This window comes from Castanea sativa, chromosome 7 (assembly GCF_040712315.1).
Source record: "Castanea sativa cultivar Marrone di Chiusa Pesio chromosome 7, ASM4071231v1".
Classification (NCBI taxonomy): Eukaryota; Viridiplantae; Streptophyta; class Magnoliopsida; order Fagales; family Fagaceae; genus Castanea; species Castanea sativa.
The window spans coordinates 30,103,915-30,122,854 of record NC_134019.1 but is presented as its reverse complement, the minus strand read 5'-3'; positions in this window follow the sequence as shown (position 1 = coordinate 30,122,854).

Genomic DNA, 18,940 nt, shown 5'->3' with positions numbered 1-18,940 from the left:
CCCAAGCCCGTGGGATCCCGAGTGGATAGTAAAGGAGAAATGATTGGTCAGTAGGGGAGTGATTTTTGGTGAAAAGAGGATCCCGAAACTTTCCCTTGGTTCATATATTTGCTTGAAATGCATGAACTAATGGAAAACTTAGTTCCCCCATGTGTATGACACCTCCCTACAATTTCCTCTTAATTGTCACTTTTAACCAAAGATGCCATCCAGTACATTGAGCAGCCCACCCACTCATTTGACTTTCCAAGAAAGAATCTTTCATTTATTGCTAAAGCCAAATGCCACTTTTGAGTTATAATTTCCTAAATAAGTTAAACATCTGTCCAATGCACCTTTTATAGGTCACAGAGGACATAGTTTTACCCAGCAGACCTGGGACGTCCTTGCTTGGGGTACCAGACCAGGTCTACTATAAAAGGAACACAAGGCATAGCAAAAAAAGGGGATTCGAGGGGGAGAAAAATAGGGATTCAAGGGAAGAGTTCAAAGATTCAAAACACATATTCTTAAAGTTTTAAAAGCCCAGCAAGGAAGAGAAAGAAATAAACAAGATAAGAGAGCCAAGGTGGAGAAATTTGTCCCATATCCTTTAGATAATTCAAAATATCACTTAGCCTCTAAATAAACATATGTTAAAACATGTACACATCAAATATCACTCTCTCCCACAAACATGCTCCTCGCCTAACTATCTTGGAAGGCAATGCCTAAGCAAAGCCACTTGGACTTGAGTTTCAAATCCTACAAGTCTTGTGCAAAAGCATTAAGTCTGTAAGAATTAGGGCCAAGATCCTCATGGCTAAATCATTCTCATGAAATTCATTTACATATACGTATATGTATTAAAATGTATATCCTAATCTAAGAAACTAACAATTATTTGAAGATATGTGTATTGCATAGTGTATTCTTATGCAGGACTTATAGAGGTAAAGGGAAATGACCAAACTCTATTGCATAATAAGCATGGAGAAAGATTGTATAGTTCAGAAAATCAGTATTCTGGGTTCTTACAGGCCTAATACCCCTAAGAACCACGAATTCACGCCTGGGATACCACGATATTCGCTCGGGGTACCACGATATTACGCTCAGGGTACCAAGTGAAGGAATTCTTTTAAATGTTCACACAATAAAATATAAGCCTCAAATACTCTATTTCAATCTCCTTCTCATTGTGAATACTTATTTTACTTATTTTATAAGAGTAAAGGGTCATTTTATGACACTAAAATACTTATAATGATATTTTATTGCTTAGAAGGAATTGCATTTTTGCCTTAAGGAGATTTATGTGACTTATGCACAACTTGGTTCGTAATCAGCCCCCCCATTTAGCTGCGGTGAACCAAGCCTAGTCCACCAAACAACAAGTAAAGGGCCCGGGATCCTTATTTTTACTTGGGCCTGGGAACTGTCCAAAAAAGGACATTCACATTTTGGCGACTCCGCTGGGGACTGGGAAAAAGGAGAGGGAAGAAGCAGCCCCTTCGCAAGCATGACTCCAAAGTTAGGAAACACCAAGAGGAAGGAAAGTTCTTCTTAAAGTGTGGGTTCCTCCAAAGAACATCCCACCAAGAGACTCTACATGGAATTTTGGGGAATTTTCCAACACAAAATAAGTTGTATGCATCATTGTTTTCTCCACTTTACAATTTGAACATAATGGATCATTGCCCTACTCTCTTAAAAAAAGGGGGGGGGGGTCATGTTGTAATATTTAAACAATCATAACATTGTCTCATCGCTAAAAAAAAGGAGAAGTGAGCAAAAAAAAAAAAAATATATATATATATATATAGAGAGAGAGAGAGAGAGAGAGAGAGAGAGAGAGAGAGAGATTGATAAAATGAAGATTGTATGAGCTGCATAATAAAGCAATGACACCACATTTGGGGGCTAATGTATTTTCTTTATAAAAAAAAATTCATGATATTGTTTAATTTTTTAAAAAAGAAAAAGAAGAAAGAGAAGTAAGCGAATCAAAAAGGCTTGATGAAATGTAAATTACATAGCAAAAGCAATAGCCTCACATTGTAGAGCTAAATAATTTTTGCAGCAACTTAAGAATAACATCATATGGTGCAGGTTAGCAAAATGGAGTAATTCTATGATCCCAAAAAGGCCTGTGAGATCCTTGATCCCAACAAAGCTGAGGAGATCCATTATTCTAGCAAAGTTAAGTACACCCTCAATTCCAACAAAGCCTAGGAGATCATTGGTTCTAGCAAAGGCAAAGTATTTCCACGGATCTAGCAAAGTAAAATGGTTCAAAAAAAAAAATGAAGGCATTAGGAAAATGGATAGAATTTCCACAATAGCATCAAGAGAAGGTGGATCAAGCATGATTCAACAACCATCTCATGTCTTAGGGGCTAAAGCCTATTGTCTAGCGGACCTTGAATATATTTTAAAGAAAATTAATAGAAACACTATATTGCAAGTCAGTAGCAAAATCAACATTATTGAAAGCTCAACAACTATATGGTGCATCTATCATTTCTTGCAACTCAACAATTAGGCTCACCCATGGAAATAACAAGATTTGGAGAAGCTATAGAGTACACTGAAGGACACGTACAACTAGCTCTAAACGTCAACCATGGCATCACAAATATCGCTTGATCCTCTCAATGTACCAGTGGTACGTGAAATAGGGACCGAATAAGAAGCCCACAAAAATTGCTGCCAATCCTAGTCCCTTTATCTAGCACGAAGTAAACTTTGTGGAAAATACATTCTATGATGAGCCGACTCCAGCTGAAGAATATCCCATTGTTAGGATCCCGGGGGGCTCCCATCTCTAAGATCTCGGGGGCTCCTATCCCAGAAGAAGGAGAAACCTGGACAGAAGGCAGAATATTGCTTATGAAGGCACTCGGGACCTGAATATAGCTTACAAGAGGATCCCAAACCACCATCTTACATGATAGTCCAAGAAGAGATTCTAGAGGAACGTAAGGATACAATGAGTCAAAATATCCCATCTCTAGGATCCCGGGGGGCTCCTGTCCTAGAAGAAGAAGAAGAAACCTGGAGGGAAGGCTAATAAACTGCTTATAAAAACCCTGGAGAAAACTATGGATATGAAAAGGAAGGCATAGATCCTACCAATGGAGGAACTTGAAGAAATGAACCTTGGGCTGACCCAAGGAACTCAGGGCCTATCCTAATCAGCATTCAGTTATCGGTACCAAAAATAGAGAATTTGGTGGAGCTATTGAAAAAAAAATGAAGATTTATTGGCGTGTACTCCCGCAAATTAAATAAGGCGCGTCCAAAGATAAATTTCCCTTGCCTAACATCGATCTCCACATAGATCCAATTAAGGCAACAACAATATCAACCATAAAGAGGCATACCACGGTCAAGGAACTCAAGAGCTTCTTAGAAAGAATTTCTTACATTGGGAAGTTCACACCAAGGCCAGCCTTGGTCACTAGTGGACTATCCAAACTATTGAAAAAGGAGAATGTTTTCATATGTGGAGCCGAGCAACTGAATGTCTTTCATAAAATTTCAACATATCATGAGTCATCTGCCTCCATTATGGGAACTAGTCAATGGTATAATCATTATTGTTGTACCTGGGATCTTGATCCCTAGCATATAGAGCATTGAAGGATACAAAATGAGGTATCCTAACATGGAAAAGGCATGTTTTGTGATCATTCATCTCAACAACTGAATCATTACTTTTCATACCACCAAATCTTATTAGTGATGAGCTCCCATCTAATAAAAGCCCTCCTTCATCAGCCTTGCAATCTTGAAGAGTGGCCTAGTGGCTAATATTAATTTCCCAATACAACATAGGTCTGAAGGATCCCCAGAGCTGTTAAGAGCTAAGTTGTAGCAAACTTACTAGTCCAATTCCCCAAAGAAGAGAAGTATCTATTGAGTGAGAAGATCTCTAAAAAAGTAGTAGCAGTAGAGATCCTTGTAAAGAAACAGACTATGAGGTTTGTAAAGACAGCCTCTAACGAGCATGCCTAGAGAAAGCCTTCCTCTTCCAGGATCCCCCACCTAAAGAAAACACCATGACAAAATCATCTTGGTGGAGCTCCTCCTAGCCACCAGTTCACCAGTGAGAGTAACCTTAGATGGCTCGTAAAAAATAGTATTTCCATGAAGTATTTGTTCACAACTAAGAGAGAATATTTTAGAGTATCCTTGGAGAAGGAAACAAATGCTTAACCCTTTGGAGAAAAGAAAAGAAATCAGTTCAGTGGCCCCACTTGAGAATGGGAGGCTACAAAGGAACCTTTTCTAAATATTGAAAAATTCAATGGCCATGAACAAATTTTCTGAGTGACATGGCCCAGGACTTGGGAAGAGCAAACTTTCCATGTACCTGGCTTAGGACTTGGCCAAAACAGATTTTTTCCAAGTGATATGGCCTAGGACTTGGAAAGAGTAAACTTTCCATGTACCTGGCCCAAGACTTGGCTATAAAAAATTTTCCAAGTGACATGGCCCAAGACTTGGGAAGAGTAAACTTTCCATGTACCTGGCCTATGACCTGACCAAAACAGATTTTTCAAGTGACATGGCCCAGGACTTAGGAAGAGCAAATTTTCCATGTACCTACCTTAGGACTTGGCCAAAATAGATTTTTTCCGATTGACATGGCCTAAGACTTGAGAAGAGTAAACTTTCCATGTACCAGGCCCAAGACTTGGCCAAAACAAATTTTTCCAAGTGACAAGGCCTAGGACTTGGGAAGAGCAAACTTTCCATCTACCTAGCCCAAGACTTGGCCTAGAACAAATTTCCTAAATACTTGGCTCAGAAATTGGAAAAGAGCAAAACTTTCCAAGTACAACCAAGAAACTAGTCAAAAGCAAAAGCTTATGGATACAAGCCATAGCACGTCCCAATAATGCGCGCAGATTGTAAGTATATCCCATTAATGTCTACAACCAATAGCATGTACCAGCAATGGCTACAACCTGTGTAGCACATACCAGCAATAGCTACAACCTATAGCACATACCAGTAATAGCTACAACCTGTAGCATGTACTAGTAATGGGTATAAACTGTAGCACGTACTAGCAATAGGTACAAACTGTAGCACATCCCAGCAAAGGGTGCAAATTGTATGCAAGACCCAACGAGGGGTACAAAGAGAAAGAGCCTTGAATGGGTATGAAAACCCATAAATGGGTGTATAAAGTGCACAAGATTGACCTCCTTGAAAGAAATTGGTTCAAGGGAACCTAAGGAAGTAAGGAAGGTGTAACTTAAAAAAAAAAAAAATCCAAGAGTACATCACTCAAAGTTGCAAAAGCATGGATACCTTTGCAAATCTCTATACAAAGAGATTAGTCAATGACATTGCAAATTAGCTAGCAACATTTCCCTCCTCCTACAAGGTGCAAATTCACCAAAAGCTTGGAGGTACTTCGATTCAACAAAAGAAAGGTACCATTTCGGTAAGCTCACTCATTAATACCATGTTTGAATATATCAAAACACTCCAAAAATTTGTGCAAGAGGTATCACCCATACACTAATACTTTATTCTTGTAGATTAAAATGAAAATTCTAATATTTTGGTCTTCTTACTTGACCAATTATCAAAAATTAAAATTTGGAATTCTTGTGTGGTTGAAATCCTCACTTGGTTTCATATACATGAAATAATTTTTTAATTGCTATATCTTGTTTGGCAATTGGCTTTTACTGTGCATACACTGCGGTCTAAGATAAGATTAAAATTTTTTCCTTAGATATATCTTTCACTTGATAAAAATTAAAAAGTCTAGTGCAAACTTTACTGTACTTAAGTTCAGCCACTGTTATTTTCTTTGGCTCATGAACTATATGGTACATAGCAATTCAACAACAATATAATTGGTGGCATGATACGCGAATAATTTGCTGCAATCTGAAATATTATACAATTTGTCACAATCTGGAAAAAGAATAAGGCAAAGATTAAGAACATCCACCAGAAGAGAAAGGTCTTTAGCTAAAGCAAGGCGTGGAGATGTTTTTAATCCTTCTAAGTCATGTCCTTAGGGAAGTTTCTACCTCTTAATACATTTTGAGAAGAACAGCCAGCCTTGATTAGACTCTAAATCAACATGTGTATATGATTCAATGATTTATGATATCATGGTCCCATTGGTAGTCATTATTCATGGACTAAAAATCTCATGTGTCAAACATCTTGGTGTTATTCACCTTAGCCATAGCAAGCATGTTCTACAATGCACAAAATATCTTTGGCAAAGTTCATTGGGGCTCCCCTCACTTAACCTATTTTGTAAAACAAACAAAATCTTGTTGACAAAACAACGCTATCTTATATTGAGATTTAATATGCATCCAATGTGATTTTTGTGTGCTACTTTCAAAAAGCATATCCTAGAATTGCTAGCAAAAACATTAGTGCTAGAAATATACTCTTAGCATCAAATGCAACACCAATATATTTTGGCTATATATGAATACTACATTGTCATCTTGACAAAATTGATTTGTTTTATGGAAAATTGAATACCAATCTGCAGCTTAATACTAACATGAAGGTGAATTTTAATCTTTGGCAATACGTTAGTTCATTCCATGAAGGAAGTGTAGCTATTCCTTTGGAGGATCCCAAAACTTTCCCTTGGTTCATATATTTGCTTGAAATGCATGAACTAATGAAAAACTCAGTTCCCCCGTGTGCATGACACCTCCCCACAATTTCCTCTCAATTGTCACTTTCAACCAAAGATGCCATCTAGTATATTAAGCAGTCCACCCACTCATTTAATTTCCAAGAAGGAATATTTCGTTTATAGCTAAAGCCAAATGCAAATTTTGAGTTATAATTGCCTAAATAAGCTAAACCTCTGTCCAATGCACATTTTCAAGTCACAAAGGTCATAGTTTTACCCAGCAGACTTGGGACGTCCTCGCCCGTGGTACCAGACCAGATCTTCTATAAAATGAACACAAGGCATAGCAGAAAATGGGGATTCGGAGGGGAGAAAAATGGGGATTCAGGGGAAGAGTTCAGTGATTCAAAACATATATTTTTAAAGCTTTAAAAGCCCAGCAAGAAAGAGAAAGAAATAAACAAAATAAGAGAGCCAAGGTGGAGGAATTTGTCCCATATCCTTGAGATCATTCAAAATATCAAAGAAACATATGCCAAAATATGCACACATCAGATATCACTCTCTCCCACAAAAAATCCTCCTCGCCTAACTATCTTGGAAGTCAATGCCCAAGTAAAGCCACTTGGACTTGAGTTCTAAGTCCTACAAGTCTTGTGCAAAAGTACTAAGTCTGTGAGAATTGGGGCCAAGATCCTCGTGGCCGAATCATTCTCATGAAATTCATTTACATATATGTATATGTGTTAAAATGTATATCCTAATCTAAGAAACTAATAATTATTTGAAGATATGTGTATTGTATAGTGTGGTCTTATGCAGGACTTATAGAGGTAAAGGAAAATGACAAAACTCTATTACATAATAAGCATGGAGAAAGATCGTATAGTTCAGAAAATCAGTATTCTGAGTTCTTACAGGCCTAGTACCACTAGGAACCACAAATTCACGCCTGGGGTACCTCGATATTATGCTCGGGGTACCAAGTGAATGAATTCTTTTAAATGTTCACACAATAAAAGATAAGCCTCAAATGCTCTATTTCAATCTCCTTTTCATTGTGAATATTATGAATATTTATTTTACTTATTTTGTAAGAGTAAATGGTCATTTTATAACACTAAAACACTTATAATGGTATTTTATTGCTTAGGAGGAATCGCATTTTTTCCTTGAGGAGATTCTTGCGCACAACTTGGTTCATAATCAGCTTCTCCATTTAGCTGCGGTGAACCAAGCTCAGCCCACCAAACAACAAGTAAAGGGCCCAGGATCCTTATTTTTATTTGGGCTTGGGAACTGTCTAAAAAAGGACCCTCATAGTTTCTTACCATGCTCTATTAGGACGCCCCTAGCTCCATAAGCATCACCTTATTCCCTCCATGTACCATCAATGTGTTAAAGGTAGACTGAATGAGAGGCCTGTAAAGATCCCTACCAACCCAAACCCTTTTAGCCAAGGAGAAGTGAACTTTGTGAAAACAATGTTTTATGACGAGTTGGAAGCAGATGATGAGAACCTCACACTGGGGACCCTAAGAGCACCTGTCTTAGAAGAAGAAGGAGGAAGAAGTACCCATGACTTGAGGAACCTCTTGGATAGAAAAAGGCAAAAGAAAGCGATCAGCTCCTCAAGATCCCAGGACTGTGTAGTAGTACTAAAGCTTGGAGGGAGGCTAATATATCATTTACGAAGGTACACGGGACTTGAATGCGTAATACAAGAGGGTCTTAGGCCGCTAGATTGTATGATGGCTTAGGAAGAAATCCTAGAGGACCTAGTCAAGGAAGCACAAATCCAGCCTAAGGAGGAATTGGAAGAGGTAAACTTGGGGGCTGGTCTAGGATCCCAGAAGTCTGTTTTCATTAGCAATCAGTTGACAGCACAGGAAAAGGAACAGTTAGTAGCATTACTCAGGAGATATGTGGATGTGTTCGCATGGGCATACAACAAGATGCCAAGTCTGGATCCAGGATTGGTAGTCCATTCCCTCAATGTGGACCTCGGAGTCCAGCCAGTAGTCCAACTAGCCAGGGTCTTTCATATTGATATAGAGACTCAAATAACTCATAAATTCAAGAAGATGCTAGTAGTTGGATTCATCAAGCCAATTCAGCATCCCAAATGGCATTCCAACATAGTACCCATGAAGAAAAAGAATGACCAAATTCGGTGTTGTGTGGACTTTTGCAATCTGAACAAAGCATGTCCAAAAGATGAGTTCCCACTGCCTAATATTAACCTCCTTGTAGATTCAACTGCAAGAAACTTTATGTTCTCATTTATGGATGGATACAGTAGGTGTAACCAAATCTGCATGGCCGCCAAAGATGCAGAGAAGATAGCATTCTGGACCCCGATCGGAAACTTCTACTACACTATGATGCCTTTTGTCCTTAAAAATGCAGGGGCCACATACCAACGAACCATGATAGCTATTTTCCATGATATGATGCGTAAGGAAATGAAGGATTATGTGGATGACATTGTGGTAAAATAAAAAACCAGGGCAGGACACTTCCAAGTACTTGAACAAGTTTTTGAAATGTGCAGGAAGTACAAACTACGCATGAACCCCATGAAGTGTGCCTTTGGAGTATTTACTAGAAAAAATTTTGGGTTCCCGGTACATCACAGAGGTATAAGTGTAGATCTAGCTAAGGCAACAACCATTGCAATAATGAAAAGGCCTACAATGATTAAAGAGCTCAAAAGTTTCCTAGGAAGGGTCTCCTACATCAGGAGGTTTGTGCCAGGATTAGCTTCGATCACAAGTGGTTTATCCAAACTGTTGAAAAAGAAGGTTGAATATACTTGGAGAATTGAATAGTGGGAAGCCTTTTAGAGGATCTAGTAGATCATGAATCATCTTTCTATCCTACAAGCACCAGTACATGGGCGACCCTTGTTACTATATTTAGTATTAAATTCCCAGGCTACAGGGCCCCTACTAGCACAGGAAGATGATGATGGGAATGAGCAACCCATTTATTATGTGAGCGAGACACTTAAAGATATGGAGACTAGGTACCCCAAGATAGAAAGAGTGTGTCAGGTGGTTATCTACGGTCTCAAAGGCTAAACTGGTACTTCTTAGCCCATCAGATCCTCTTAGTAACCAAATCACATCCCATAAAAGCACTCCTTCATCAACCTCTCCTAACGGGAAGAATAGCATAGTGGCTAGTCTTGCTCTCTCTCAATAAAACCTCGGCCTCAAGACCGCCAAGGCTATCAAAAGCCAAGTCATAGCAGATCTGCTAGCCCAGTTCCTAGGGGAAGAGGAGTGTTCACTAAGCGAGGAGATCCTTAAAGAGGTGGCAGTGGCAGAATTCCCAAGAAAGAAGTGGACAATGAGGTTTGATGGGTCAGCAACAGCAACTTTAAATGGCTTGAGAATTGTGCTAAGTTGCGAAGATGGAGATACCATACCATTATCTTTCAAGCTTGAGTTTTCCTATTCAAATAATGCTGTTGAGTATGAGGCATACCTAACTAGGTTGGCCATAGCACTTGGTATAGGAGTAAAACATATGAGGGTTTTAGGAGACTCAAACCTCGTGGTTTCCCATGTAAAGGGTGACTTCGCACTAAGAGAGCAAAGTTTGGCAACTTACAAAACTTGGGCGCAGAAGGTGGAGTAGAAATTCCAAACCTTCAGTGTGGAGTACACCTAAAGGAGTGAAAACAGGTTCGTTGATGCCCTAGCCACCTTGGGATCCCAGATGCCATTTAAAGGAAAAGGTACTTTGATAAGGGTAAGCAAACAAGAACATTCCATCATAGGGATCCTTAAAAAGATGTTCCCGAAGAACCAAAACAAAAAGATTGAAGAGATGAGATAAAAGGGATAATAGAAAAGTGGCGACACGAAGGAAGCATCAAATACTATTGGCACACCAGCTCAGGAAACTTGCCATTAGATACTTCTTGCAGAACGGAATCCTATTCAAAAAAGGGTACAATGGCGATCCCCTAAGATGCCTAAGGCCTAGGGAAGCCAGAGAAGCAGTCAGGGAAGTCCACTCCAGTGATTATGGAAGTCACCCAAGGAAGAGAAGACTTTATAGGCAACTATTGTAGTTAGGGTACTATTGGCCTACAATGAAAAGGGACTCCGAAGAGCTAGTTAAAACATGTCATGCATGCCAAGTACTTGGAGACGCAATCCATACTCATCCAAATGTGCTGCAAGATATGACAACACCATGGCCTTTCCACACTTGGGGGCTTGACCTTATAGGGCCCATAAACCCTCCTTCTAATGGCTATATCTAGATCTTGGCGACCACCAAGTATTTTACAAAATGGACAGAGGCCATCCCTTTGAAAAATGCCACTAGAGCAGTTATGGCAAACTTCATTCGGGAATACATCATCACACGGTTTGAGATTCCTAGGAGGCTGATCAATGATAATAGAACTCCGTTCATAAACAAAGACATGAAAAACCTAACCAAGGCATATTACATCAAGCATAGGAGGTCCACACCATATTATCCACAAGGAAATAGTCAGGCAGAGGCTACTAACAGGGTGATATTGAAATCCTCAAATAAATGAAGCATGATTATGGGTGAAAATGGAGTGACCACCTGACAGATGTACTCTGGGCATGTAGGAGCTCTTTGAAGACAGCTATAGGATTTTCACCATTTTCCCTAGTTTATGGGACAGAAGCCATCAGCCCCGTGGAGCTAGTCATCCCTAAGCCAAGAGTATAGTACTCGAAGAAATCCAAGTAGGCACAGATGGCATAAATAGTGAAAAGAGGTTGGCAGATCTATAGGGGCTTGAGGAAGAACGAAAGGTGGCCAAAAGAAGGAGTCAAAGGTACCAGCATAGGATGGCTAAGGCATATGGGTAGATAGTACACCCAAGAGCCTTCGTGGAAAGGTAGCGGGTGTTAAGAGCAACAGAGCATGTGAGGAAGAATGTCCCAGTACCCTCCAAATTTGCTCTGAAATGGAAGGGACCCTATATCATCAGGGAAGCCATAATGGATATTACTAACTCACAAAGGAAGATGGGACTGTCCTAACAGACCCAATAAATGGGAAATGGCTGAAACAATACAATGCTTGAAAGGGGGAGATTTCAGTACACCAAGACCCTTTTTCTACCAACTCTCCAATCTGCTAAGTGTTTCATCATTCTTTGCTTTTTGAGCTTTATTTAGTTTTTTTTTTCTTGTCGTTTAGGAGCCCATGGTAGAAGGACATTCTATGATCCCTACTATCTTTATCAAATCCTCTTATGTTCCTTAGTATGGCAACTATGCTGTGTTTCAATGAAATCTTCATTCTTTTTTCTTTTTCTTTTTTTAAATCGAGCTATGAGTAAAATGTGCAATTGTGTAGTATTACATAACCTGAATGTGGGTGAATCTGGGAGGGGTACCTGGACTAGCACAAAAAAAAAGAGGGAAAGGAAAAACCTTAGCGCATGACCCAAGACTCATACCACAATTAGTTCAAGTGCATGACCTAGGACCACAGGCAAATATAAGCGCCTAGGATACCCAGCCCAATACTTGTCCAAAAGGGTTCTGCTTGGTTCATGACCTAGGACTTGAGAAAAAAAGAGGAATGTCCAATGTACCCAATTCAGTACTTGCACAAGAACACAATCACTAGGGTACCTAGTCCAAGATTTACTGCAAATTTGTAGGGACCATGGCCCAGGACTCAGTTCAAAAAAAAAAAAAAAAAAAAAGAGAAAAGAAGGAACAAAAGAAGAAGAAAAGTAGAATACACATTGTGAGTAGATCTACGTACTATTATAGTTAGAAGTAGTCTTAAAAAAAAAAAAAGATTCACATCACCATAAAAAAAAAAAGAAGAAGTTAGAATTAGTATTCAAAAGAGAGAAATAAAGATAAACTTATACAGCCCTAATTGTCTGGAAAAAAAAAAAAAAACTTATACATTTGAACTACTAAAGAAAAAAAAAGAAAAAGAAAAAAGCAAGGAGTTAAGGTATAAGACCGGCTAGAAAGAGCTTTCTATGGAAATTGCAGGAACAGTTGAGGAAGAAAGAACCAACCACTTTTTAACTTTCAAGTCTTGCAATGCCTTGTGAGCGTGAGCTAAGACCTCCTCAGTAGCAGTGATTTCAGCATCAAGGTCCTTAGAGGCTTGTCCCTGGAATAGCATGTGGGCTAAGGAATGCAAATACTCCAGTAAAAAGGATAGACTGAATTTGGCTTCTATGAGATCCTGCACCACTCTACTCCACTCTAAAAGCCTTTCCTCGGATAAGAAGTCAAGAAAGGAATCCCTCAAGGAAATCAGCATAGCACATAAGAGCTCCATCAAGATGTTGCCTAGAAATGCACCTCCCCTGAACCCACTAGTGAAGTCCCCATGGGTTTTGAGTAATCCCTCTAATAGTGGCAAACCTTGAGCAGGCACAAAGAATTGTAGGAAGTTGCCAAAAGGGGGCCCAAAACGATGAAAATGGCTCGTAGGAAGGCTGTTGAACTTTAGGGAATTAAAGCGGGACAAGAAAGTATGGAGCCCTTGGACATTCATCCTTGGAGTTTCCTCTATTACCATGTCTCCACTCTCAAGAACTAAAGAACTTTTAATCCTCTAGACAGTCTGGAGGATCCTTGCTTGAACTTTAGCAACTTCGACATTGGGAGCAAGTTCCATAACTACTTTAGTAACTACGGCCTCAGGATCCTTAGCACCTATGTCAACACCTGCAAAAGCAAACAAAGTTAAAACTAAAGGGGAAGGAGGGGAAAGAAGAAGAGATAAAGATGGAAGGGTAAGAGAAGGCTAAAGAACCAATATCAACTCTTTATGGTAGAGCCCCCTCCTCATATGGGGCAGCCACATCATCTTTTATGGGAGGCTCCTCCTTTTGGCCCTCTGACTTCCTGGATGACTCTGCAAAAGAGCACAAAGCATGTTGAAGAAAATGTGAAGAAACTTTGGCAAAATTTCTAAAGGAAGGGAAGGATACTCTAGGCTTCGCCAAAAGAGGAAAAGGCAAGGGAGAAATAGGGAAGAGAGAGAGGAAAGATTGGAACTAAAAAGGAAACGAAGGGGGAGTATGACGATGATGAACAATACACACCTTCAGAACCCTCTGATTCCAAGGAAGGAGTGGCCTTAGGGACAAATTGGGCACTAGTTTGACCTAAAGAGGGAAAAGAAACTAAAACCCTCAGAAAGAAAGCATAAAGGAGATAAGAATAGGACTTAACATAGAATGGATGAGACTTACCTTCTTGTATAGATGAAGACGCACCCCCTAAGGACTCTTTGCCTAACACAGGCTCAATTATGGGCTCAAGTGTCACAGTTTTGGTAGGACTAGGAGTCTGCACAGGCTTGGGATCCTGGGTAACAAGATGTTGGAGTGCTTTAGGGTCTTGAACAACTAAGGAAGTAAAAGGTAGAATGGGCTGGGCACCCTTTACTACCTGCCTGACTTCCTCAGCCACGCCACCACTAGGGGGCTACATTTCCACACCTAAGGTTGCAGCAAATTGGACTGTCATCACTTCTTCCACTAAGGCCCCACTAGGCATGAGAGAAGGTACCTCGACCTATAAAGGAAAAGAGGAGAAGTGTGAGGCAGAACATCACAAAAATGCATATGTACACAGCACTAGAGAAGGAAAGAAAGCAAGCAATAAAAATGCACAAGTGTAAGAGGGTCATACCATATCATCACCAGAAGATTGGCTTTTACCTCCCTTGCAGTTTGACTTGCACTTAGACTACGAAAGGGGAGCAACCATTCATCAGTTGAAAAAAGAAAAAGAAAAAGAAAGGCACAACAAGAACAACAAACTAGGACGGGCAAAAAAAAAAAAACAAACAAAAAAGAAGAGAGAAAAAGGAAAGAGGCCTTGCCCTTCTCTCTCTTTCTCTCTACAGATCCTTCAATAGTCTTTTGTCTACTACGGGTACACCTAGAGGGCCCTAAAGGAGATTAGGGTGTGAAGTCAAAGGACCCCGAAGAACCCTGGGCTGAGGAGCTCAAAGGAATCTGAAAGACAGAAGACTCTATCTTAGTCTTCACTCGAATCTTTGGGAGTAAAGGATGGCCAACTTCCTTTCCAATTGTGGGGGTTTCCACACTCTTAGGATCCTCAGAAATGACTAATTGCTTGCAAGACTTAGCAATCTTCCTCTTCTTAGTCTCAAGGCCAACCTCAATACCCTCAACACTTTCTTTAAGCTTAGCCCTCTTGATAGCTTCTTTTTTTTATTTTCTTCTCCTTACCTTTACCTATAGGAGTTGTAGTACCAATTGCCTCTATCACCCCTTTCTTGATTGGCCCACCAGAAGAGGCGCCCATAATAAGGTCACATCCTGACCAAGCATCAGGGAAATCATTCGCGTAGCATACCCAAACACCCCTAGCGGCATGCCACTCTACAAATCCTATCTTGCTACTAATTGTAGCAGGCACAATGCCAGCAATAAGGAGGGCTAGACACTTGTTGAAGGTGGGAATAGAGAAAAGACTAGAATCGAGAACCCTTGCAATTTTGCCAAAACCAAAAAAGTTTGAGAACGCCTTCTGAACCCTTCTCTAGTAACTAGCAAAGCCACTAGAAGCAAAGACTCCCCTCTAAGAGTTTGGCACCACAAACTGACGGCTCCTCTGCGACCAATAAGAAAAGGCCTAAAGCCTTAGAAACAGATTCAAAGAAGGGAGAGAAGGCACTACCTCTTTAAATATTAGCGAGATATCCTGATTAAAACCAAATTGTCCAAGTACCCGATGTGCTAAATAGTGAGTGTACCTTGGACCACTTGATGAAGGTACTGGAAGCCACGAGGGGCTAATGCAGGCCAAGTATGCCAAACGCCAATTTAATTGCGAGAGGAAAGAAAGCAGACTTAATCTCGTACTCGAGGAACTCACTTAATAAAAACTTACTAAGGAACTCGGCTCGCCTAACTGCCTTGTCTTTCTCTTGGGAAAGATTCATGACCCACTTGCCTATCCTAGCTGGCTTCCCTCCGGAAGAAGTGGTCCGCCCACCAAAGTGACTATAGAGTTTGTCTTCAATTTCAAGATCCTTGCTGGAAAGGCTGATATCAAAAAAATTCTCATCACCAAACACTGGAAGGAGGAAATTATTTACTACATCCTCCAAAGTGATAGTAAGCTTACCAACAGAGAAGAAGAAGGTGTGAAGAGAGGGACACTAGCAGCGCACCAAGTGTCTAAGGCCATTAGCGTCCCTAAAACCTTCAAGGTTCCTGGAAATCGCTACCGATTTGAAGATCCTGGTGCGCTCCAAACAACCGATGAATTCACCATCAGAAAGCTCCCTGTCAACCTAAATGGAACAATCAGTAATCTTCCCCGGAACAAAGTCGAAAAAAATGGGAACCGCCTCACGAGATCCTTTCCTAATTTGCAAATCTAAAATCTCTCTTAGAACTGGAACCTAGGTGGAACTAGCAAACCCAGACTGTTCGAAAAACACCTAAGTGTGAGGGGAAGGATGCTCCTCATTGTGAGACATCTGAAGAAAGCATAAACTAGGGGTGTACCAGGGATCCTGTAAAGGGAAGGTTAGGCGCTCCACAACTTCTTGCACCTCGCCCTATGCAGACCCAAAAGAGCTTTCACCTTCAGAGGGAGTGGGAGTACGCTCCCTCCTTTTTCGTGAGGAAGAAGAGGCCATGAAACGACAATGCAATAGTAAATGAAGAAGTAGAAGGAGTGAAGGATAGAGAAGGAAGGACAGAGAAACAGAAGCTAGAAAGAAGAAGATAAGGTTAAAATAAAATCTCTGGAGGTGAAAAGATGGTTTGAAGTAACAACAATATTGGCACAGGGACAATTGGAGAAGCTGATGTATAGAAAGAAATGACAGTTGCCAATATTTAATTTTTTATATAAAAGAGAGTTATTGGCAGTTATTAAGAGGAGTTACGAGGAATGTAAAAAATGGATGGAGAAGTTTTACTCAAACATTCAACCGCCACGTTTCGTGCAAAGAGGGGAGGTTGCAAAAGAAGTGTAACACGTGAAAAGAAGAAATAGGATACTTAAGGATAGCAGGAAAAGCAGGATCTCGAGGAAAGGAGAAGACAAACCTTGAAGCCAATTGAAATAGCGGGGAAGAAACCCCTATGGAAATCAAGAATCTGGTCTACTCACGCGTGGGCTACAAGCAACCCACTAGCTCGAGGGCCTAAATGTTGAGGTTCAAAAAATCACAATGATATAACAAGGCTCAAAATAACACAAAGGATTGAAGTCCGAGAAAATAATAAAGCATTTAGGCTCTCAATAAAAAAAGAAGGGAGAGGTCCAAACCCATTAAGGGTCCATCAAGAAAGGCCCGAGTCCAAGGATGGGCAACTTTCGATCCCCATGAAATAAAGGAAGAAAAAAAAAGCCTAACCCAACCATTAAATGTTAGAAAAATCACTGAGGAGCCTGGGAAAATAACCAGCCCAAAATACCTAGGAATTCCTAGGATCCTGGGATCTTCGAGACGTGCAGCAAGGTTAGGTTTGGATTAAGATAGGTCAAGGGAGTATGCTAAGAAGCACAAAGAACAAGAGTAGATAAGTCCCTATTAGCCACCCAATGATGCAGAAAATGAATCAGAAGGCTTGGGAACCAACAATTCATGAACAAAAAGCTGGTACCTCAGGGAACCTAGAAAGAAGAACCATGAAGGAAGGTGGCTGGAAAACTTTCAATCTGGCAGGGAGGAATTAGCTCACTTGAGAAAAATGACAAAGGAAAAGGGAGCCAAAAGTTGAGTCTGAAAATGTGGGATCTAAAAGCCTTGAAAGAAGAAATACCAAAGGTCAACAAAAGGCTTTTGAGGAAGAAATCCCAAAAGAAGAAAATAATAAGGAATGAGGAAGGGACCAACCACTAATGCTGCTGGCACAACATTGGTTCTAGTACCTAGGGGAGCAAATGGAGGGAATCAGTGGTACCCTAGAAACCTTAGAATGGCACTATAAAAGGGGCTGTAGCCACTAGTGAAAAGAGGAAGCAACAGTGCATTAGAGTAAAATCCTAGAGAAAAAAGCTCTGTGAGAATTCAAAAAAGAGAGAAAAGAGAGGGAAATATCGTCCGGTATCCTCAAGAAGTCACTAGAGAACACACTTGGATTCAAAGAGATTCAAACTTTGCAAGTCTTAGAGGCTTGAAAGGTCAACTAAGTCTGTAATTTTTGAACTTATTTGGGCCTTGAAACACATCCTAGTGAGCATAGTATATTACATAATCAAGAAAGTAACAAAGTGTTTTGCATTATTTTAAGGATCCCTAATGTTTTTTATTTATTTATTTCATGTTCTTTCTTTATCATTTCGTTCCTTGGTTGTCTTCTTGTTGTTCAATGCATATATTTCTTATATGTTAGCATGTATGTGTTTTAGGATTCGTGCTTTGTACACCACCTAGTTCGAAATCAGCCCAATTTAGCTCCTGTGAACCAAGCCCAGTCCCTTAAAATAGTAAGTATTGAGCCTAGGATCCTTGTTCATACTTGGGCCTGTGTCCTAGAAAAAAAGTAACCACGTAGCCGTTAATGTCAATTAAATGTTTATTTTTTCATTTATTTTTTTTCTTCTGATTTTTTTGGTACTGACCGGTTTTAAATTTTCAACCAAAATTTGGTAAATAACCTGGTAAAGCCGAAACGGACCCGATACATCTAGTATTTGAACCGGTACAATATAGAAGAATTTCTGTACCGGTCCAGGCACTAGTATGAAATAAATCAACGGTACCGGTCAATGTGGTACGGAATCAACTCCCTTGGGTAATACCAAGCACATCCAAAGGTTTTAAAAAATGACCAATTTGGTTCTTAAACACTAACACCATGTTATGCTGTTTGTTGACTCTCATGATCAATCCAAACAATTTTCTAGTTCATCTTGTTCTCTATTTCTTCATTTTCTCTCTTCTTTGCCCAAAACATAAACACCACCTCATTCACTCACTCTCAAGCCCAAACCAGTATCAAAGGATATACATGACCATGTATTTAAGAAACATACAGAAAAATGAAATCAAATTTGTATTCATTTTCCAAAACCAAACCTAGTCTCATTTGGGAGAAAACTTTATAGGGCATTCAAAAATAAAACCATAAAATCTACTATTTTGTTCCAACAAATTTCTTTCACTCTTTCTCTATTTCATTTTCGTAACGAAGCTCACTTCTTGTAATGAAAACCATCCTTCAATCCCAATAAGCCGCAAACTTCTTTTCCCCAGAAAGACCCAAAAAATTGAAAACAAAAGGCACCCTTTGCATCTATTTTGCTAGAACTGAGATCGAAATGCTGACTTTATGTTTTTTTT